The sequence below is a fragment of the Engystomops pustulosus genome, chromosome 5 (genome assembly GCF_040894005.1).
Source record: "Engystomops pustulosus chromosome 5, aEngPut4.maternal, whole genome shotgun sequence".
Classification (NCBI taxonomy): Eukaryota; Metazoa; Chordata; class Amphibia; order Anura; family Leptodactylidae; genus Engystomops; species Engystomops pustulosus.
The window spans coordinates 6732820-6752677 of NC_092415.1; the positions used below are offsets into that span (position 1 = coordinate 6732820).

General features: G+C 47.3%; 1 protein-coding gene across 5 annotated transcripts in view; it reads left to right on the forward strand.

The window, feature by feature from the left end:
* The window catches only part of TSNARE1 (t-SNARE domain containing 1), a 209500-nt gene that overhangs the window by 15620 nt on the left and 174022 nt on the right, over positions 1–19858 (forward strand). For all 5 annotated transcript variants that reach the window (XR_011855647.1, XM_072151091.1, XM_072151086.1 and 2 more), the window contains exon 2: positions 1396–1479. The gene's annotated coding sequence lies outside the window, so the exon portion shown is untranslated. The remainder of the gene's footprint in view (positions 1–1395; positions 1480–19858) is intronic.

Here is a 19858-nt window from a genome sequence, read left to right on the forward strand (position 1 = left end):
TTTGGGCTGATGGTGGAGGCTTTGACACTTGACAGTACCGGGCACGTTCTCTTCCCGTGCACGCCGGCTCAGCCGCTAACGCAAGGCCGGAGACGTCTCGGGTTTATCTTCCATTGCTTTTCTGGCTCCTTAGTGTTCATATCGATCACATAATCCTTTAGCATCGATCAGATTTCCAGCTCGCATCTTCCCAAACAGGTGGAACGATCTGCCTTGTAGCGGCGTCTCCTCCTCGCAGCCGCTCATACCTCGCGCTTGCCCGTTCTTGTCCGCTCTCCATAATCTATAGTAATTGCGCTGCAGGGCGTAGGGAATGTACAGCCGCTGTCTATAGGTTCAGTGAGCGATACAGGGAGACGTCATTGTACTGGAGCTGCTTGTAGCTTTTTAGTTTTCTTATAAGGTTTAAGTTAATTTTTATATATCATTTTTGTGGCTTCCTGGAGCCAAGCAGTAAGAGGAATCCCAGTATATATGTATGTGGTTATATACAGGTATAAGGACTGACTTGCATGCATTAAGAACCAAACATACCTTGAGAATGCTGATGCAGAAACATATCTTGTTTAATCTCTGAGCTGAGTGGTTTTGCTGAAAAAAAAACAAAAAACAATTTATAACATTCAGGAACTTGGGAAAGCTGGATTCCTTCATCCTGCTTGTTACACGGAGTTTCCTGATCTGTCCAGACAGGAGTAATCAACCTGAGCTGAATGAATCCTAAACAGCAGCTGGGGGATGGTGCAGCGATTGATTACTTCTGCCTGTCAGGGACAACACATCATTCTCAAGAAGCTCATCTTTCAGATCACACAAGATTTGTGTTTCTATGAGATACAGAACTGGACCTACAGGCAGTTAGAAAAAAAATAAAATATTAGCAGCTGGATCATTATTTGCAGCTTGACTTTTCAACTATGTATTGAGGTGCCGGTATCTCTGGTTCTGTGACTCGAAAAGCCATAAGTGTGATGTGTAAGATGTGATTCTTATCTTTAAAATGACACCAGCAGCATGTTTCTAGGTGCTATAGAACAGAAGATAAGGGGCTTGTGAAGTCACCGGAGATAACAATCTGATTGATGGGGGTTCAGGTCCTGGGACTTGTCTATGAGAACACTAGGGGTAGCGGGGCGCAGCACCTGTCACAGAAGGTCACGTTCCCTTGGTCACTAGAAGTCTGTTCTCAAACAGCTTGTTATCCCCTGTTCTGTGGACACTGGTGGCTCCACACTACGCTCCTAAACATCATATACTCTTATAAATGCTCCTATATGACTAAGCAAAACCTTCTCAATGAAGTGGCTGGTGGGGTGCTATGGAGGACGCGTCTATATACATTGACCTGTGCTATGTATAAACACTCACGGTCTCCTGTGGTTTTGTATTTTACAGATTCCAGTGGAGTTAATCTCCCATCGCAAAAAGCGGCCAGTGGCCACCACCCGAGGATCCAAGAGGGAGTTGTTCTGTTGTGAGGTAAGGACCCCCCCTGTGTGATGTGAATGAATGGAACAAATAGAGTACTAGCCCTTTATCACCCTACACCAGGGAAACCTCCTGGATGTTCTGTCTCGTGTAATAGTTAGCTCCAAAGTCATGTGACAATGATCAGAGAAGAGTCATATTTTACTTGTTATGTCACTTTGAAGGCCTTTTATATAGCACCTAGAAACGTTCTATAGCACCTAGGAACCTTGTCATATTAAAGATGAGAATCTCTTCTTTAAAACGGCATCAGGACTGTGAGATACAGGCCGCAAAATGTAATGTTATCTACTGATCACATTTCTAAAATTGTCTTCAACCATTTGGGCTACTGCCACAATCCAGATGATTTGCATCATTTTTTTGGAGCTTCAAAAAAAAAAAAAAAAAAACCCAAAAAACAGGAAACCGTTCCAAAAAATTAAAATGCAACCGGAGCTCAACACTTGGGGTTTTTTTTTTTAACCAATTATATCCGATTGTTTTTTGAACCAAATTTGAACTACGGTAATTATATTTGGTACAAATGCATCGATGTGAATTTTTTTTTTTCTTTTTTTTTTTCACTAAATGTGAGTATTTGACTAAAGAAGAAATTGAAATTCCGTGTGTGTGTGGTGAAGACTTGGAGGAAGACCGGAGGATATAGATTGATATCGGTGGCTCAAAAAGAGCTAAAGTTCGAAGCGTTGAGTTTCAGACGAGTTTTAATTTCTTGTTGATATATGAACTGAAGGATCGGTTCGTAAGCAGCTCCGCGATTGAATACAGTATGTGCGAACGCAAATTTCCTAATATAAGATGGGAACTAAATCTAAGTCTTATCTGCATCTCACATTCCCCAAAAAATGTCTTTTAACTGCCTGTATCTCTGGAACCACAGTCCTGGTGCCATCTAAAAGATGGGATTCTGATCTTTAATATGACACCAGCAACTTGTTTTTAGTTGCAATGGAACCCCCGCTCTGTAGCCTCTAAGCTTGACTCGCCTCAGGTGTAATATGACTCCTCTCTTCTCGTTTCGTTCGCTACCTTTCTGATACTTTTAATAGGGTAACATTGGTGACTTCTTACATGATATATACAGGAGCGATGCAGTGACCCGGCCCCCTGGGGTCCCCCGGATTCCTCTGTTCATGCTGTGGTGCTTGTGATCCTATAGGATGGGGCTGTGGATTGCCCCCCGACTTCTCTAGTAACACATATTCGTCGTATCTAAGCGCTTATTTAGCATCCTCCGCGTATAACGCAGGACGATCACAATCATTCGGCCAATGAGGAGCAGTAAGGAGAGAATGTTATTCAGTAATTACCCCGGCTGTCAGCGCCGGCGGATGAGATACGACGTCCCTCCTGCTCTTGGCTTTAGGAGAGGTCGTTCGCTTCTCGAAAACTGTTTACCGCCGCGAAGGGCGAGTATCAAATGGCGGCGGAGGAGCGAGCGCGGCCGGGGCGCTTCATAGTCTTAATTGAGTTGGCCATAAAGCATAGCAATTACACCAGGTAACCTTTTAAGACGCCGCCGTGACGTCTCATCTGCATAATACCGCGGCAACGGCGTTTTATCTCTCCAGGACAGCGCCATGCCCTGTGCCCCACGCTACACCCAAGATTTAAAGGGCGACCGGCGCACAGGAGCCATATTGGATATATGCTGTACGGTATTACAGCTGCTCCAGTGCCCGTATATACCGCTATCCCCCACCCATGTGTCACATCTTTCTCTCTCATGTTTTCATCATATGCATGGAACCCGACGCCGAATCATTCCTCCCACAGTACAAATTAGTGTCTGCAACAGAAAGACCCAACACGAAACGCATCATCCGGAGCAAAGGTTTATAAATAATCCGAAAGCAGCGGAAGTCACAGGACCATGAAACGAGAAAATACACAAAATCAGCTTCACAGTCCTGAGCACCCAAAGAGGTGACAGCAAAATAATACCGAGAGCACGCGGCGTTACAGGACAGAATCCATCAAAGGGTCACAGCGTGTCAGAGGGACAGCGTACACAGACACAGGGGGCAGTATTATAGTAGTTATATCCCTGTACATAGGGGGCAGTATTATAGTAGCTATATTCTTGTACATAGGGGGCAGTATTATAGTAGTTATATTCCTGTACATAGGGAGCAGTATTATAGTAGTTATATTCCTGTACATAGGGGGCAGTATTATAGTAGTTATATTCTTGTACATATGGAGCAGTATTATAGTAGTTATATTCTTGTACATAGGGGCAGTATTATAGTAGTTATATTCTTGTACATAGGGGGCAGTATTATAGTAGTTATATTCTTGTACATAGGGGGCAGTATTATAGTAGTTATATTCTTGTACATAGGGGGCAGTATTATAGTAGTTATATTCCTGTACATAGGGAGCAGTATTATAGTAGTTATATTCCTGTACATAGGGGGCAGTATTATAGTAGTTATATTCTTGTACATATGGAGCAGTATTATAGTAGTTATATTCTTGTACATAGGGGCAGTATTATAGTAGTTATATTCTTGTACATAGGGGGCAGTATTATAGTAGTTATATTCTTGTACATAGAGGCAGTATTATAGTAGTTATATTCCTGTACATAGGGGGCAGTATTATAGTAGTTATATTCCTGTACATAGGGGGCAGTATTATAGTAGTTATATTCCTGTACATAGGGGGCAGTATTATAGTAGTTATATTCCTGTACATAGGGGGCAGTATTATAGTAGTTATATTCTTGTACATGGGGGGCAGTATTATAGTAGTTATATTCCTGTACATAGGGGGCAGTATTATAGTAGTTATATTCTTGTACATAGGGGGCAGTATTATAGTAGTTATATTCTTGTACATAGGGACAGTATTATAGTAGTTATATCCCTGTACATAGGGGGCGGTATTATAGTAGTTATATTCTTGTACATAGGGGGCGGTATTATAGTAGTCATATTCTTGTACATAGGGGGCAGTATTATAGTAGTTATATTCCTGTACATAGGGGGCAGTATTATAGTAGTTATATTCCTGTACATAGGGGACAGTATTATAGTAGTTATATTCTTGTACATAGGGGGCAGTATTATAGTAGTTATATTCTTGTACATAGGGGGCAGTATTATAGTAGTTATATTCTTGTACATAGGGGGCAGTATTATAGTAGTTATATTCCTGTACATAGGGGGCAGTATTATAGTAGTTATATTCCTGTACATAGGGGGCAGTATTATAGTAGTTATATTCTTGTACATAGGGGGCAGTATTATAGTAGTTATATTCTTGTGCATAGGGGGCAGTATTCTAGTAGTTATATGCTTGTACATAGGGGGCAGTATTATAGTAGTTATATTCCTGTACATAGGGGGCAGTATTATAGTAGTTATATTCTTGTACATAGGGGACAGTATTATAGTAGTTATATTCTTGTACATAGGGACAGTATTATAGTAGTTATATTCCTGTACATAGGGGACAGTATTATAGTAGTTATATTCTTGTACACAGGGGGCAGTATTATAGTAGTTATATCCCTGTACATAGGGGACAGTATTATAGTAGTTATATCCCTGTACATAGGGGACAGTATTATAGTAGTTATATTCCTGTACATAGGGGGCAGTATTATAGTAGTTATATTCCTGTACATAGGGGGCAGTATTATAGCAGTTATATGCTTGTACATAGGGGGCAGTATTATAGTAGTTATATTCCTGTACATAGGGGGGCAGTATTATAGTAGTTATATTCTTGAACATAGGGGGCAGTATTATAGTAGTTATATTCTTGAACATAGGGGGCAGTATTATAGTAGTTATATTCTTGTACATAGGGGGCAGTATTATAGTAGTTATATTCCTGTACATAGGGGGCAGTATTATAGTAGTTATATTCTTGTACATAGAGGGCAGTATTATAGTAGTTATATTCCTGTACATAGGGGGCAGTATTATAGTAGTTATATTCTTGTACATAGGGAGCAGTAGTATAGTAGTTATATTCTTGTACATAGGGGGCAGTATTATAGTAGTTATATTCCTGTACATAGGGGGCAGTATTATAGTAGTTATATTCCTGTACATAGGGGGCAGTATTATAGTAGTTATATTCTGTGACATGAGTGACGCTGTTGCCGCCTTCGCTTGTTATTTCCTTACAGTCCGGAGGTTTCTGTGCTGTAGATGATATTTCTCTCTGCTTTGTGCATTTCTTTATGTATCATGTAACTTCTGTCTTTTTTTACTATATAGCTGAGTAGTTGACACCTTGAGTGTCCTGCGCTCTTCGCCTCCTGCGTTGCGGTGATGTCTATGACGCACTTTTTTGCGTCCGTGAAGTTCTCTGGGGTTTGTATTGATAGTTTTCGGCATAATATCGGACACCTCCTCCACCTCTAATGAACCCTGCTGCGGACTTATTAACTATTGATAGCCTGTGATTGATTAGTTCGGTGGGGAGGGGCTGTGACTATATTGGAACGCACAATGTGTATGGATAATTCTGATAATCCCCCTCCCCATGACTGACATTGTCCAGTGATGTGAATTCGGTACAGCCTGGTCGTTGTCTTTGTGGCTAATGATGCTCGGAAACAATCGTGTGACGTATGAAGCCGCTCTCAGAGATCAAAGTGAACGACTGGAATCGTGTATCCCAGTGGTGGCGAACCTATGGCACGGGTGCCAGAGGTGGCACTCTGAACCCTCTCAGTGGGCACTCAGGCTGTTGCCCCAGCCCAGAATTCACCAGACAGGACTTGAGGGATCCTTCTGCAGGCCCAGGTAGCCCAGGATGTGAAGCATATGGGTCTACCTGAGACTGCAGGAAGAGAAGATGTGGACATGGTCAAATTATCAGTAGAGATATTGAAGCTCCTGCTCTTGGCCCCACAATTCCTCCTGTTCAGGGAAGCTCCGATGGTAATCTGAATTTTCCTACCTTCTGTCAATGATATTGTTGTCCTCATGACTGTTGAAAGCTGTGGTATAGCACGGAGCAATATTTTAGTAATTTAATGATAGAATTGCTGTGTTGGCACTTTTCAATAAATAAGTCTCTCCAGTTTGCATTTTGGGCACTCGCTCTCTAAAAGGTTCGCCATCACTGGTGTATCCCATCCAATGCACACAGACGGACGCAGCGGCGAGGGTCTGTGTATGTCCATGCTCTGCAGATTGTCTGCACATAATAGCATCTAGTTCTTTTATGGAACTTGTCTGCAGCTTTCACCCCATTAACTCCCAGACCCCTCCAGGTACGGAATAAAATGATCATTTAAGAATTTCCCCATTCTAGAATCTCCTCCAATGTCATGTGATAATGAGCAGAGAATTGTCATATTTTAGAGATGAGTCATGTTTGGAGTCTGCAGGCGGAAAGTCACTCCAGACTCCCCTGTCTTCTGCTCTATAGCAGCTATGAAGATGCTGCTGGTTTCATTTTAAAGATAGCTCGTCGTTTGTGACTGTTGTTACATCCTGTATTATACCCCAGAGCTGCACTCACTATCCTGCTGCTGGTGCAGTCACTGTGTACATACATGACATTACTTATCCTGTACTGACCCTGAGTTACATCCTGTATTATACACCAGAGCTGCACTCACTATTCTGCTGCTGGTGCAGTCACTGTACATACATGACATTACTTATCCTGTACTGATCCTGAGTTACATCCTGTATTATACCCCAGAGCTGCACTCACTATTCTGCTGCTGGTGCAGTCACTGTGTACATACATGACATTACTTATCCTGTACTGATCCTGAGTTACATCCTGTATTATACTCCAGAGCTGCACTCACTATTCTGCTGCTGGTGCAGTCACTGCGTACATACATGACATTACTTATCCTGTACTGATCCTGAGTTACATCCTGTATTATACTCCAGAGCTGCAGTCACTATTCTGCTGCTGCTGGTGCAGTCACTGTGTACATACATGACATTACTTATCCTGTACTGATCCTGAGTTACATCCTGTATTATACCCCAGAGCTGCACCCACTATTCTGCTGCTGGTGCAGTCACTGTGTACATACATGACATTACTTATCCTGTACTGATCCTGAGTTACATCCTGTATTATACCCCAGAGCTGCACCCACTATTCTGCTGCTGCTGGTGCAGTCACTGTGTACATACATGACATTACTTATCCTGTACTGATCCTGAGTTACATCCTGTATTATACCCCAGAGCTGCACTCACTATTCTGCTGCTGGTGCAGTCACTGTGTACATACATGACATTACTTATCCTGTACTGATCCTGAGTTACATCCTGTATTATACCCCAGAGCTGCACCCACTATTCTGCTGCTGGTGCAGTCACTGTGTACATACATGACATTACTTATCCTGTACTGATCCTGAGTTACATCCTGTATTATACCCCAGAGCTGCACTCACTATTCTGCTGCTGGTGCAGTCACTGTGTACATACATGACATTACTTTTCATGTACTGATCCTGAGTTACATCCTGTATTATACCCCAGAGCTGCACTCACTATTCTGCTGCTGGTGCAGTCACTGTGTACATACATGACATTACTTATCCTGTACTGATCCTGAGTTACATCCTGTATTATACCCCAGAGCTGCAGTCACTATTCTGCTGCTGCTGGTGCAGTCACTGTGTACATACATGACATTACTTATCCTGTACTGATCCTGAGTTACATCCTGTATTATACCCCAGAGCTGCACTCACTATTCTGCTGCTGGTGCAGTCACTGTGTACATACATGACATTACTTATCCTGTACTGATCCTGAGTTACATCCTGTATTATACCCCAGAGCTGCACTCACTATTCTGCTGCTGGTGCAGTCACTGTGTACATACATGACATTACTTATCCTGTACTGATCCTGAGTTACATCCTGTATTATACCCCAGAGCTGCACTCACTATTCTCCTGCTCTTACTTTGCATGTATACAGTATTGTCATATATTTTCTGTGAGATTCCTGTTGATGTCTTTGATTTTTAATTATCCTCTTGCTATACTCTTAGTTTGGGCAGTGCTGCCACCTAGTGTCCTGTATAAGTGATTTGTGCGATCACATGTTGTCTTGTTGATTAATAATAATAATAATCTTTTTGAAGGGCCATTAAATTCCATAGCGCTTCAAAAATCATAGGGACATATACAATAAAAACAAAACATTAGAGTCATATGAGAGACTAGGAGTGAGGCCCTGCTCTCAAGAGCTTACAGTCTATGAGGATGAGGGGGTGACACAAGAGCTTACAGTCTATGAGGATGAGGGGGTGACACAAGAGCTTACAGTCTATGAGGATGAGGGGGTGACACAAGAGCTTACAGTCTATGAGGATGAGGGGGTGACACAAGAGCTTACAGTCTATAAGGATGAGGGGGTGACACAAGAGCTTACAGTCTATAAGGATGAGGGGGTGACACAAGAGCTTACAGTCTATGAGGATGAGGGGGTGACACAAGAGCTTACAGTCTATGAGGATGAGGGGGTGACACGAGAGCTTACAGTCTATGAGGATGAGGGGGTGACACAAGAGCTTACAGTCTATGAGGATGAGGGGGTGACACGAGAGCTTACAGTCTATGAGGATGAGGGGGTGACACAAGAGCTTACAGTCTATGAGGATGAGGGGGTGACACAAGAGCTTACAGTCTATGAGGATGAGGGGGTGACACAAGAGCTTACCGTCTATGAGGATGAGGGGATGACACACGAGCTTACCGTCTATGATGATGAGGGGGTTGAACAAGAGCTTACAGTCTATGAGGATGAGGGGGTTGAACAAGAGCTTACAGTCTGTGAGGATGAGGGGGTGACACAAGAGCTTACAGTCTATGAGGATGAGGGGGTGACACAAGAGCTTACAGTCTATGAGGATGAGGGGGTTGAACAAGAGCTTACAGTCTGTGAGGATGAGGGGGTGACACAAGAGCTTACAGTCTATGAGGATGAGGGGGTGACACAAGAGCTTACAGTCTATGAGGATGAGGGGGTGACACAAGAGCTTACAGTCTATGAGGATGAGGGGGTGACACAAGAGCTTACCGTCTATGAGGATGAGGGGATGACACACGAGCTTACCGTCTATGAGGATGAGGGGGTTGAACAAGAGCTTACAGTCTATGAGGATGAGGGGGTTGAACAAGAGCTTACAGTCTGTGAGGATGAGGGGGTGACACAAGAGCTTACAGTCTATGAGGATGAGGGGGTGACACAAGAGCTTACCGTCTATGAGGATGAGGGGATGACACACGAGCTTACCGTCTATGAGGATGAGGGGGTTGAACAAGAGCTTACAGTCTATGAGGATGAGGGGGTTGAACAAGAGCTTACAGTCTGTGAGGATGAGGGGGTGACACAAGAGCTTACAGTCTATGAGGATGAGGGGGTGACACAAGAGCTTACAGTCTATGAGGATGAGGGGGTTGAACAAGAGCTTACAGTCTGTGAGGATGAGGGGGTGACACAAGAGCTTACAGTCTATGAGGATGAGGGGGTGACACAAGAGCTTACAGTCTATGAGGATGAGGGGGTGACACAAGAGCTTACAGTCTATGAGGATGAGGGGGTGACACAAGAGCTTACCGTCTATGAGGATGAGGGGATGACACACGAGCTTACCGTCTATGAGGATGAGGGGGTGACACAAGAGCTTACAGTCTATGAGGATGAGGGGGTGACACAAGAGCTTACAGTCTATGAGGATGAGGGGGTTGAACAAGAGCTTACAGTCTATGAGGATGAGGGGGTTGAACAAGAGCTTACAGTCTATGAGGATGAGGGGGTGACACAAGAGCTTACAGTCTATGAGGATGAGGGGGTGACACAAGAGCTTACCGTCTATGAGGATGAGGGGATGACACACGAGCTTACCGTCTATGAGGATGAGGGGGTTGAACAAGAGCTTACAGTCTATGAGGATGAGGGGGTTGAACAAGAGCTTACAGTCTGTGAGGATGAGGGGGTGACACAAGAGCTTACAGTCTATGAGGATGAGGGGGTGACACAAGAGCTTACAGTCTATGAGGATGAGGGGGTGACACAAGAGCTTACAGTCTGTGAGGATGAGGGGGTGACACAAGAGCTTACAGTCTGTGAGGATGAGGGGGTGACACAAGAGCTTACAGTCTATGAGGATGAGGGGGTGACACAAGAGCTTACAGTCTATGAGGATGAGGGGGTTGAACAAGAGCTTACAGTCTGTGAGGATGAGGGGGCACACAAGAGGTAAAGAGCTTGTATATTGGTCCTGTTATTCTTTATAAGGGTACAGTATAATGTAATAAATATAAATGCTGTTACTTGATCTGCCATCAGCCGCATCTTATATACAGTCCAAAGTGAAAGTGACTGCAGAGAAGCCTGGAGCTTAATTGGCAAAGTCTCCATAAGCAGAATTTTTACTTCTTGACGTGATGTTAGAGACGGCAGAGAGACAATCACTGGTGTTCTGGAATAAGGCAGGGGTGATCTTACGTGCAGAATTATATGAGTGGGTATCGTCAGCATTATGAGTGGGAGAATCAGAGTTGTGAGAGACCTAGAGAAGTAGTTGCGGATAAAAGCTGAGAGGCAGGAGGGGATATAGGAGTCTTTGTAGCGATAAGGAAGCCAAGTGGTAAAGTGGTTAAGGAATTGGTATGGTGAGCCTGGAGGACAGTAGACTGCAGCCACGTGAAGATAGAATGGGCGAATAAAGTCTGAGGGTGTGAGAGAGTGTACAGGAGGAATGATCTGAAAAGTTTAAGCTGCCATAAGACAAAGCAGCGAGGGAGGCAGAGTCATCCTGCAGGATCCATGTTTCAGTAATCGCTTGCAAGTCAAAGAAAGAGGTCATGGGCAGATTCAAGGTTATTATTTCTTGCTTCACATCAGAACACTTTGATAAGTTGGTATGGTTACATAATGTATAGAGCGTGTGAGTGGTGTACAATGGTGAGTGAAGAAGTGAGGCAGTGATGTGGATGGTTGGTACTGGTGGAATAGATGGAGGGTAGGCAACCAAAAATCCATAGCAAACAGAGAAGATTTTTGGATAAACATAATTGTTGATTTTTATCTGCCATCTTACCATCTCCTTCCATGTCTCCAATGTATAACTCAGCAGCATACTTGTCAGAATATTATACTGCAATGTATAACTGCAGCAGCATACTTGTCAGAATATCAGACTGCAATGTGTAACTGCTGCAGCATACTTGTCAGAATATCAGACTGCAATGTATAACTGCAGCAGCATACTTGTCAGAATATCAGACTGCAATGTGTAACTGCAGCATACTTGTCAGAATATCAGACTGCAATGTATAACTGCAGCAGCATACTTGTCAGAATATCAGACTGCAATGTATAACTGCAGCAGCATACTTGTCAGAATATCAGACTGCAATGTGTAACGGCAGCATACTTGTCAGAATATTACACTGCAATGTAGAACTGCAGCATACTTGTCAGAATATGACACTGCAATGTATAACGGCAGCAGCATACTTGTCAGAATATCAGACTGCAATGTATAACTGCAGCAGCATACTTGTCAGAATATCAGACTGCAATGTGTAACGGCAGCATACTTGTCAGAATATTACACTGCAATGTGTAACGACAGCATACTTGTCAGAATATTATACTGCAATGTATAACTGCAGCAGCATACTTGTCAGAATATTACACTGCAATGTATAACGGCAGCATACTTGTCAGAATATTACACTGCAATGTATAACTGCAGCAGCATACTTGTCAGAATATCAGACTGCAATGTGTAACTGCTGCAGCATACTTGTCAGAATATTACACTGCAATGTATAACTCGGCAGCATACTTGTCAGAATATTACACTGCAATGTAGAACTGCAGCAGCATACTTGTCAGAATATCAGACTGCAATGTATAACTGCAGCGGCATACTTGTCAGAATATCAGACTGCAATGTATAACTGCAGCGGCATACTTGTCAGAATATCAGACTGCAATGTATAACTCGGCAGCATACTTGTCAGAATATCAGACTGCAATGTGTAACTGCAGCAGCATACTTGTCAGAATATCAGACTGCAATGTATAACTCGGCAGCATACTTGTCAGAATATCAGACTGCAATGTATAACTCGGCAGCATACTTGTCAGAATATCAGACTGCAATGTATAACTCGGCAGCATACTTGTCAGAATATCAGACTGCAATGTATAACTGCAGCGGCATACTTGTCAGAATATTACACTGCAATGTATAACTGCAGCAGCATACTTGTCAGAATATTACACTGCAATGTATAACTCGGCAGCATACTTGTCAGAATATTACACTGCAATGTATAACTGCAGCAGCACAGGACCGATTCCCTATCTGTTGTCTTCTTCATTCTGTGTTGCTCTCTTGCCCTGTACCACCTGAGGTGTATAATTGGGAGATGTAACACACGTCCGCTGTCCCGGAGTATCTGCAGCGCTCAGTCTCCGGCTAATAAATGTCTGATTTTCCTCTTTAAATATTAAAACCCTGACAACATCCTAAACCGAGTCGGCGGCAGATTTGTGTCTTTCTCTGAGCCGACGCTTCCAGATCTGAGAAGTTGTTGGCACTAATGACTTAAGTATCCGCCGTCACCGGGATGAGATCCTCGGATGTAATCCACACTCAGACTTGGTGGTTTACATGTAAGATCTTTGGAAATTTAATATGCAGATTTTGCTGCAGGTTTCACACTGGGGTTTTTTTTTTTTTTTTTTTTTTTAAATTTCATGCAAAAATCTGATTCTTGATTTTCCTCTTTTATGCCTCGAACTCTCAGGGTTCTTTCCTTCGTTTCCCTGTTTCTCTATAGTTAACTTTCCTGTTTCCTGCCTCCCCCCTAAATTACCCTCCCCCCCCCCCCCCCACTTTATTTTAATATGACCCCCTGGGTTGCTACCCTCTTTCCCTCCTGTATCTCTGTTGGCCCCTAGTGCTCTCTTTGCTTTCATTTTACATTGTAGCCCTTTTTATGGTGCCCCCTTCCTCTGTACATGAAAGCCAGCAGTTTTTAGGGGTTGCAGGGATGTCCCCGCCTCCTAATGCTAGGAGGGGCGCGCGGTCGGAATACGTATAAAGCGTTGGGTGACCCACGAGTTACACAGGCATTTGCCACAAATGTGAAGATCTTAATCCATTCCGAAAATGTATCCTTAAAGGACAGACTGTATGCACATGAGCCTGAGGGGCTCCAGGCACCATTAACACCTATGTAGGCCGGAGTCCCTGAGGCTCATTTGCATACAGCCCTTCATCCTGGTGGTAGATGCTTGTTAAGTTTCACGAATTAATAAAACACTTTTTGATTTCTGACCAAACTCTCCAACGTGTTTCCCATCCAGAGTGTGAGCGCTGCCCAGAGTGGTCCGTGTGGGTCTGTCCTGAAGGTGCAGTGGTCGATGGGTTATTCCTGGTACCCTGTAAGCATTTTCCTGAATTCAGTCTTGCTAGCAGAAAGACAGAAGATCACGGAGGCATCTGATTACATAGAAGTCTATGGAGTGGGGGGAGCAGTGAGTCGCAGCAGCTAGGTCGTCTTCTAGCCAATGCCTTAGACAATCTGCAGGGTGACAACCACTTACCTATTCATACTTGCTCTGTCCCCCTTAGTTTCTTGCTGAATAGCCCCAGGCCTCATACATTTTGCTGCTGTCGCTGTGTTTCGGAGACTTGTGGTGCTGCACCATCCTGCCGCTTTGTCCTGCGAAAAATGACTGATGGTGCAGCTAGTGCAATGTTATTAGAGGCGAGCCAAGAGCCGGATGCCTCCAGCTTCAATGGCCCGGCTCACTCGGACAAGGAGAGGGGCGAGCACTGCCATGCTGCTGGTTTACAGGGTCTGTATGGCGACCTCTCGGTGGATGGGTATTTTATGTGTTTTTCTGTGGAGTCTTCCTGACGAAATCCATCAATCTGCCATAACCTCACATGTGATATAGATCTCCGGCACATCTGCTTTCTACTCCTGGGTAACACTGTGTTTGGGCATCGTTAACGGGAGTTAATTAGTAAGTTTACCATCCAGGATTGTAACCTCCTAAGTGAGTGTCCTTACATTGGGAGCTCAGACTACACCCCCCATACACAGCGAGCTGCCATGTGCTGTGTGTCCTGACACCTTTCTATCATAGCCAGCAGTGGTCAGGGGTCAGCATGGGTGCTCTGACCTCTCTGTGACTACACCCTCCCCCCCATACACAGCGAGCTGCCATGTCCTGTGTCCTGACACCTTTCTATCATAGCCAGCAGGGGTCAGGGGTCAGCATGGGCGCTCTGACTCCTCTGTGACTACACCCTCATACACAGCGAGCTGCCATGTCCTGTGTGTCCTGACACCTTTCTATCATAGCCAGCAGTGGTCAGTGGTCAGCATGGTCGCTCTGACCCCTCTGTGACTACAGGCCCCATACACAGCGAGCTGCCATGTCCTGTGTGTCCTGACACCTTTCTATCATAGCCAGCAGTGGTCAGGGGTCAGCATGGGCGCTCTGACCTCTCTGTGACTACACCCCCCATACACAGCGAGCTGCCATGTCCTGTGTGTCCTGACACCTTTCTATTATAGCCAGCAGTGGTCAAGGGTCAGCATGGGCGCTCTGACCCCTCTGTGACTACACCCCCCATACACATCGAGCTGCCATGTCCTGTGTGTCCTGACACCTTTCTATCATAGCCAGCAGTGGTCAGGGGTCAGCATGGGCGCTCTGACCCCTCTGTGACTACACCCCCCATACACAGCGAGCTGCCATGTCCTGTGTGTCCTGACACCTTTCTATCATAGCCAGCAGTGGTCAGGGGTCAGCATGGGGGCTCTGACCCCTCTGTGACTACACCCCCCATACACAGCGAGCTGCCATGTCCTGTGTGTCCTGACACCTTTCTATCATAGCCAGCAGTGGTCAGGGGTCAGCATGGGTGCTCTGACCCCTCTGTGACTACACCCCCCATACACATCGAGCTGCCATGTCCTGTGTCCTGACACCTTTCTATCATAGCCAGCAGTGGTCAGGGGTCAGCATGGGTGCTCTGACCCCTCTGTGACTACACCCCCCATACACAGTGAGCTGCCATGTCCTGTGTGTCCTGACCCCTTTCTATCATAGCCAGCAGTGGTCAGGGGTCAGCATGGGCGCTCTGACCTCTGTGACTACACCCCCCATACACAGGGAGCTGCCATGTCCTGTGTGTCCTGACACCTTTCTATCATAGCCAGCAGTGGTCAGGGGTCAGCATGGGTGCTCTGACCACTCTGTGACTACACCCCCATACACAGCGAGCTCCCATGTCCTGTGTGTCCTGACACCTTTCTATCATAGCCAGCAGTGGTCAGGGGTCAGCATGGGCGCTCTGACCTCTCTGTGACTACATCCCCCATACACAGCGAGCTGCCATGTCCTGTGTGTCCTGACACCTTTCTATCATAGCCAGCAGTGGTCAGGGGTCAGCATGGGCGCTCTGACCTCTCTGTGACTACATCCCCCATACACAGCGAGCTGCCATGTCCTGTGTGTCCTGACACCTTTCTATCATAGCCAGCAGTGGTCAGGGGTCAGCATGGGCGCTCTGACCCCTCTGTGACTACACCCCCATACACAGCGAGCTGCCATGTCCTGTGTATCCTGACACCTTTCTATCATAGCCAGCAGTGATCAGGGGTCAGCATGGGCGCTCTGACCTCTCTGTGACTACACCCCCCATACACAGCGAGCTGCCATGTCCTGTGTCCTGACACCTTTCTATCATAGCCAGCAGTGGTCAGGGGTCAGCATGGGCGCTCTGACCCCTCTGTGACTACACCCTCCCCCCCATACACAGCGAGCTGCCATGTCCTGTGTGTCCTGACACCTTTCTATCATAGCCAGCAGGGGTCAGGGGTCAGCATGGTCGCTCTGACCCCTCTGTGACTACACCCCCCATACACAGCGAGCTGCCATGTCCTGTGTGTCCTGACACCTTTCTATCATAGCCAGCAGTGGTCAGCATGGGCGCTCTGACCTCTCTGTGACTACACCCCCCATACACAGCGAGCTGCCATGTCCTGTGTGTCCTGACACCTTTCTATCATAGCCAGCAGTGGTCAGGGGTCAGCATGGGCGCTCTGACCCCTCTGTGACTACACCCCCCATACACAGCGAGCTGCCATGTCCTGTGTGTCCTGACACCTTTCTATTATAGCCAGCAGTGGTCAGGGGTCAGCATGGGCGCTCTGACCCCTCTGTGACTACACCCCCCATACACAGCGAGCTGCCATGTCCTGTGTGTCCTGACACCTTTCTATCCTAGCCAGCAGTGGTCAGGTGTCAGCATGGGTGCTCTGACCTCTCTGTGACTACACCCCCCATACACAGCGAGCTGCCATGTCCTGTGTGTCCTGACACCTTTCTATCATAGCCAGCAGTGGTCAGGGGTCAGCATGGGCGCTCTGACCTCTCTGTGACTACACCCCCATACACAGCGAGCTGCCATGTCCTGTGTGTCCTGACACCTTTCTATCATAGCCAGCAGTGGTCAGGGGTCAGCATGGGTGCTCTGACCTCTCTGTGACAACACCCTCCCCCCCATACACAGCGAGCTGCCATGTCCTGTGTCCTGACACCTTTCTATCATAGCCAGCAGTGGTCAGGGGTCAGCATGGGTGCTCTGACCTCTCTGTGACTACACCCCCCATACACAGCGAGCTGCCATGTCCTGTGTGTCCTGACACCTTTCTATCATAGCCAGCAGTGGTCAGGGGTCAGCATGGGCGCTCTGACCCCTCTGTGACTACACCCCCCCATACACAGCGAGCTGCCATGTCCTGTGTGTCCTGACACCTTTCTCTCATAGCCAGCAGTGGTCAGGGGTCAGCATGGGCACTCTGACCCTTCTGTGACTACACAGCGAGCTGCCATGTCCTGTGTGTCCTGACACCTTTCTCTCATAGCCAGCAGTGGTCAGGGGTCAGCATGGGCACTCTGACCCCTCTGTGACTACACCCCCCCATACACAGCGAGCTGCCATGTCCTGTGTGTCCTGACACCTTTCTATCATAGCCAGCAGTGGTCAGGGGTCAGCATGGGTGCTCTGACCCCTCTGTGACTACACCCCCCATACACAGCGAGCTGCCATGTCCTGTGTGTCCTGACACCTTTCTATCATAGCCAGCAGTGGTCAGGGGTCAGCATGGGTGCTCTGACCCCTCTGTGACTACACCCCCCATACACAGCGAGCTGCCATGTCCTGTGTCCTGACTCCTTTCTATCATAGCCAGCAGTGGTCAGGGGTCAGCATGGGCGCTCTGACCCCTCTGTGACTACCACCCCCCATACACAGCCAGCTGCCATGTCCTGTGTGTCCTGACACCTTTCTATCATAGCCAGCAGTGGTCAGGGGTCAGCATGGGCGCTCTGACCCCTCTGTGACTACACCCCCCATACACAGCGAGCTGCCATGTCCTGTGTGTCCTGATACCTTTCTATCATAGCCAGCAGTGGTCAGGGGTCAGCATGGGCGCTCTGACCCCTCTGTGACTACACCCCCCATACACAGCGAGCTGCCATGTCCTGTGTGTCCTGATACCTTTCTATCATAGCCAGCAGTGGTCAGGGGTCAGCATGGGTGCTCTGACCCCTCTGTGACTACACCCCCATACACAGCGAGCTGCCATGTCCTGTGTCCTGACACCTTTCTATCATAGCCAGCAGTGGTCAGGGGTCAGCATGGGCGCTCTGACCCCTCTGTGACTACACCCCCCATACACAGCGAGCTGCCATGTCCTGTGTGTCCTGACACCTTTCTATTATAGCCAGCAGTGGTCAGGGGTCAGCATGGGCGCTCTGACCCCTCTGTGACTACACCCCACATACACATCGAGCTGCCATGTCTTGTGTGTCCTGATACCTTTCTATCATAGCCAGCAGTGGTCAGGGGTCAGCATGGGTGCTCTGACCCCTCTGTGACTACACCCCCATACACAGCGAGCTGCCATGTCCTGTGTCCTGACACCTTTCTATCATAGCCAGCAGTGGTCAGGGGTCAGCATGGGCGCTCTGACCCCTCTGTGACTACACCCCCCATACACAGCGAGCTGCCATGTCCTGTGTGTCCTGACACCTTTCTATCATAGCCAGCAGTGGTCAGGGGTCAGCATGGGTGCTCTGACCACTCTGTGACTACACCCTCCATACACAGCGAGCTGCCATGTCCTGTGTGTCCTGACACCTTTCTATCATAGCCAGCAGTGGTCAGGGGTCAGCATGGGTGCTCTGACCCCTCTGTGACTACTCCCCCCCCCCCCCCCATACACAGCGAGCTGCCATGTCCTGTGTGTCCTGACACCTTTCTATTATAGCCAGCAGTGGTCAGGGGTCAGCATGGGTGCTCTGACCCCTCTGTGACTACACCCCACATACACATCGAGCTGCCATGTCCTGTGTCCTGACACCTTTCTATCATAGCCAGCAGTAGTCAGGGGTCAGCGTGGGTGCTCTGACCCCTCTGTGACTACACCCCCCATACACAGCGAGCTGCCATGTCCTGTGTGTCCTGACACCTTTCTATCATAGCCAGCAGTGGTCAGGGGTCAGCATGGGAGCTCTGACCCTTCTGTGACTACACCCCCCATACACAGCGAGCTGCCATGTCCTGTGTGTCCTGACACCTTTCTATCATAGCCAGCAGTGGTCAGGGGTCAGCATGGGCGCTCTGACCCCTCTGTGACTACCACCCCCCATACACAGCCAGCTGCCATGTCCTGTGTGTCCTGACACCTTTCTATCATAGCCAGCAGTGGTCAGGGGTCAGCATGGGAGCTCTGACCCTTCTGTGACTACACCCCCCATACACAGTGAGCTGCCATGTCCTGTGTGTCCTGACACCTTTCTATCCTAGCCAGCAGTGGTCAGGGGTCAGCATGGGCGCTCTGACCCCTCTGTGACTACACCCCCCATACACAGGGAGCTGCCATGTCTTGTGTGTCCTGACACCTTTCTATCATAGCCAGCAGTGGTCAGGGGTCAGCATGGGTGCTCTGACCCCTCTGTGACTACACACCCCATACACAGCGAGCTGCCATGTCCTGTGTGTCCTGACACCTTTCTATCATAGCCAGCAGTGGTCAGGGGTCAGCATGGGCGCTCTGACCCCTCTGTGACTACACCCCCCATACACAGCGAGCTGCCATGTCCTGTGTGTCCTGACACCTTTCTATCATAGCCAGCAGTGGTCAGGGGTCAGCATGGGCGCTCTGACCCCTCTGTGACTACACCCCCCATACACGGCGAGCTGCCATGTCCTGTGTGTCCTGACACCTTTCTATCATAGCCAGCAGTGGTCAGGGGTCAGCATGGGCGCTCTGACCCCTCTGTGACTACACCCCCCATACACG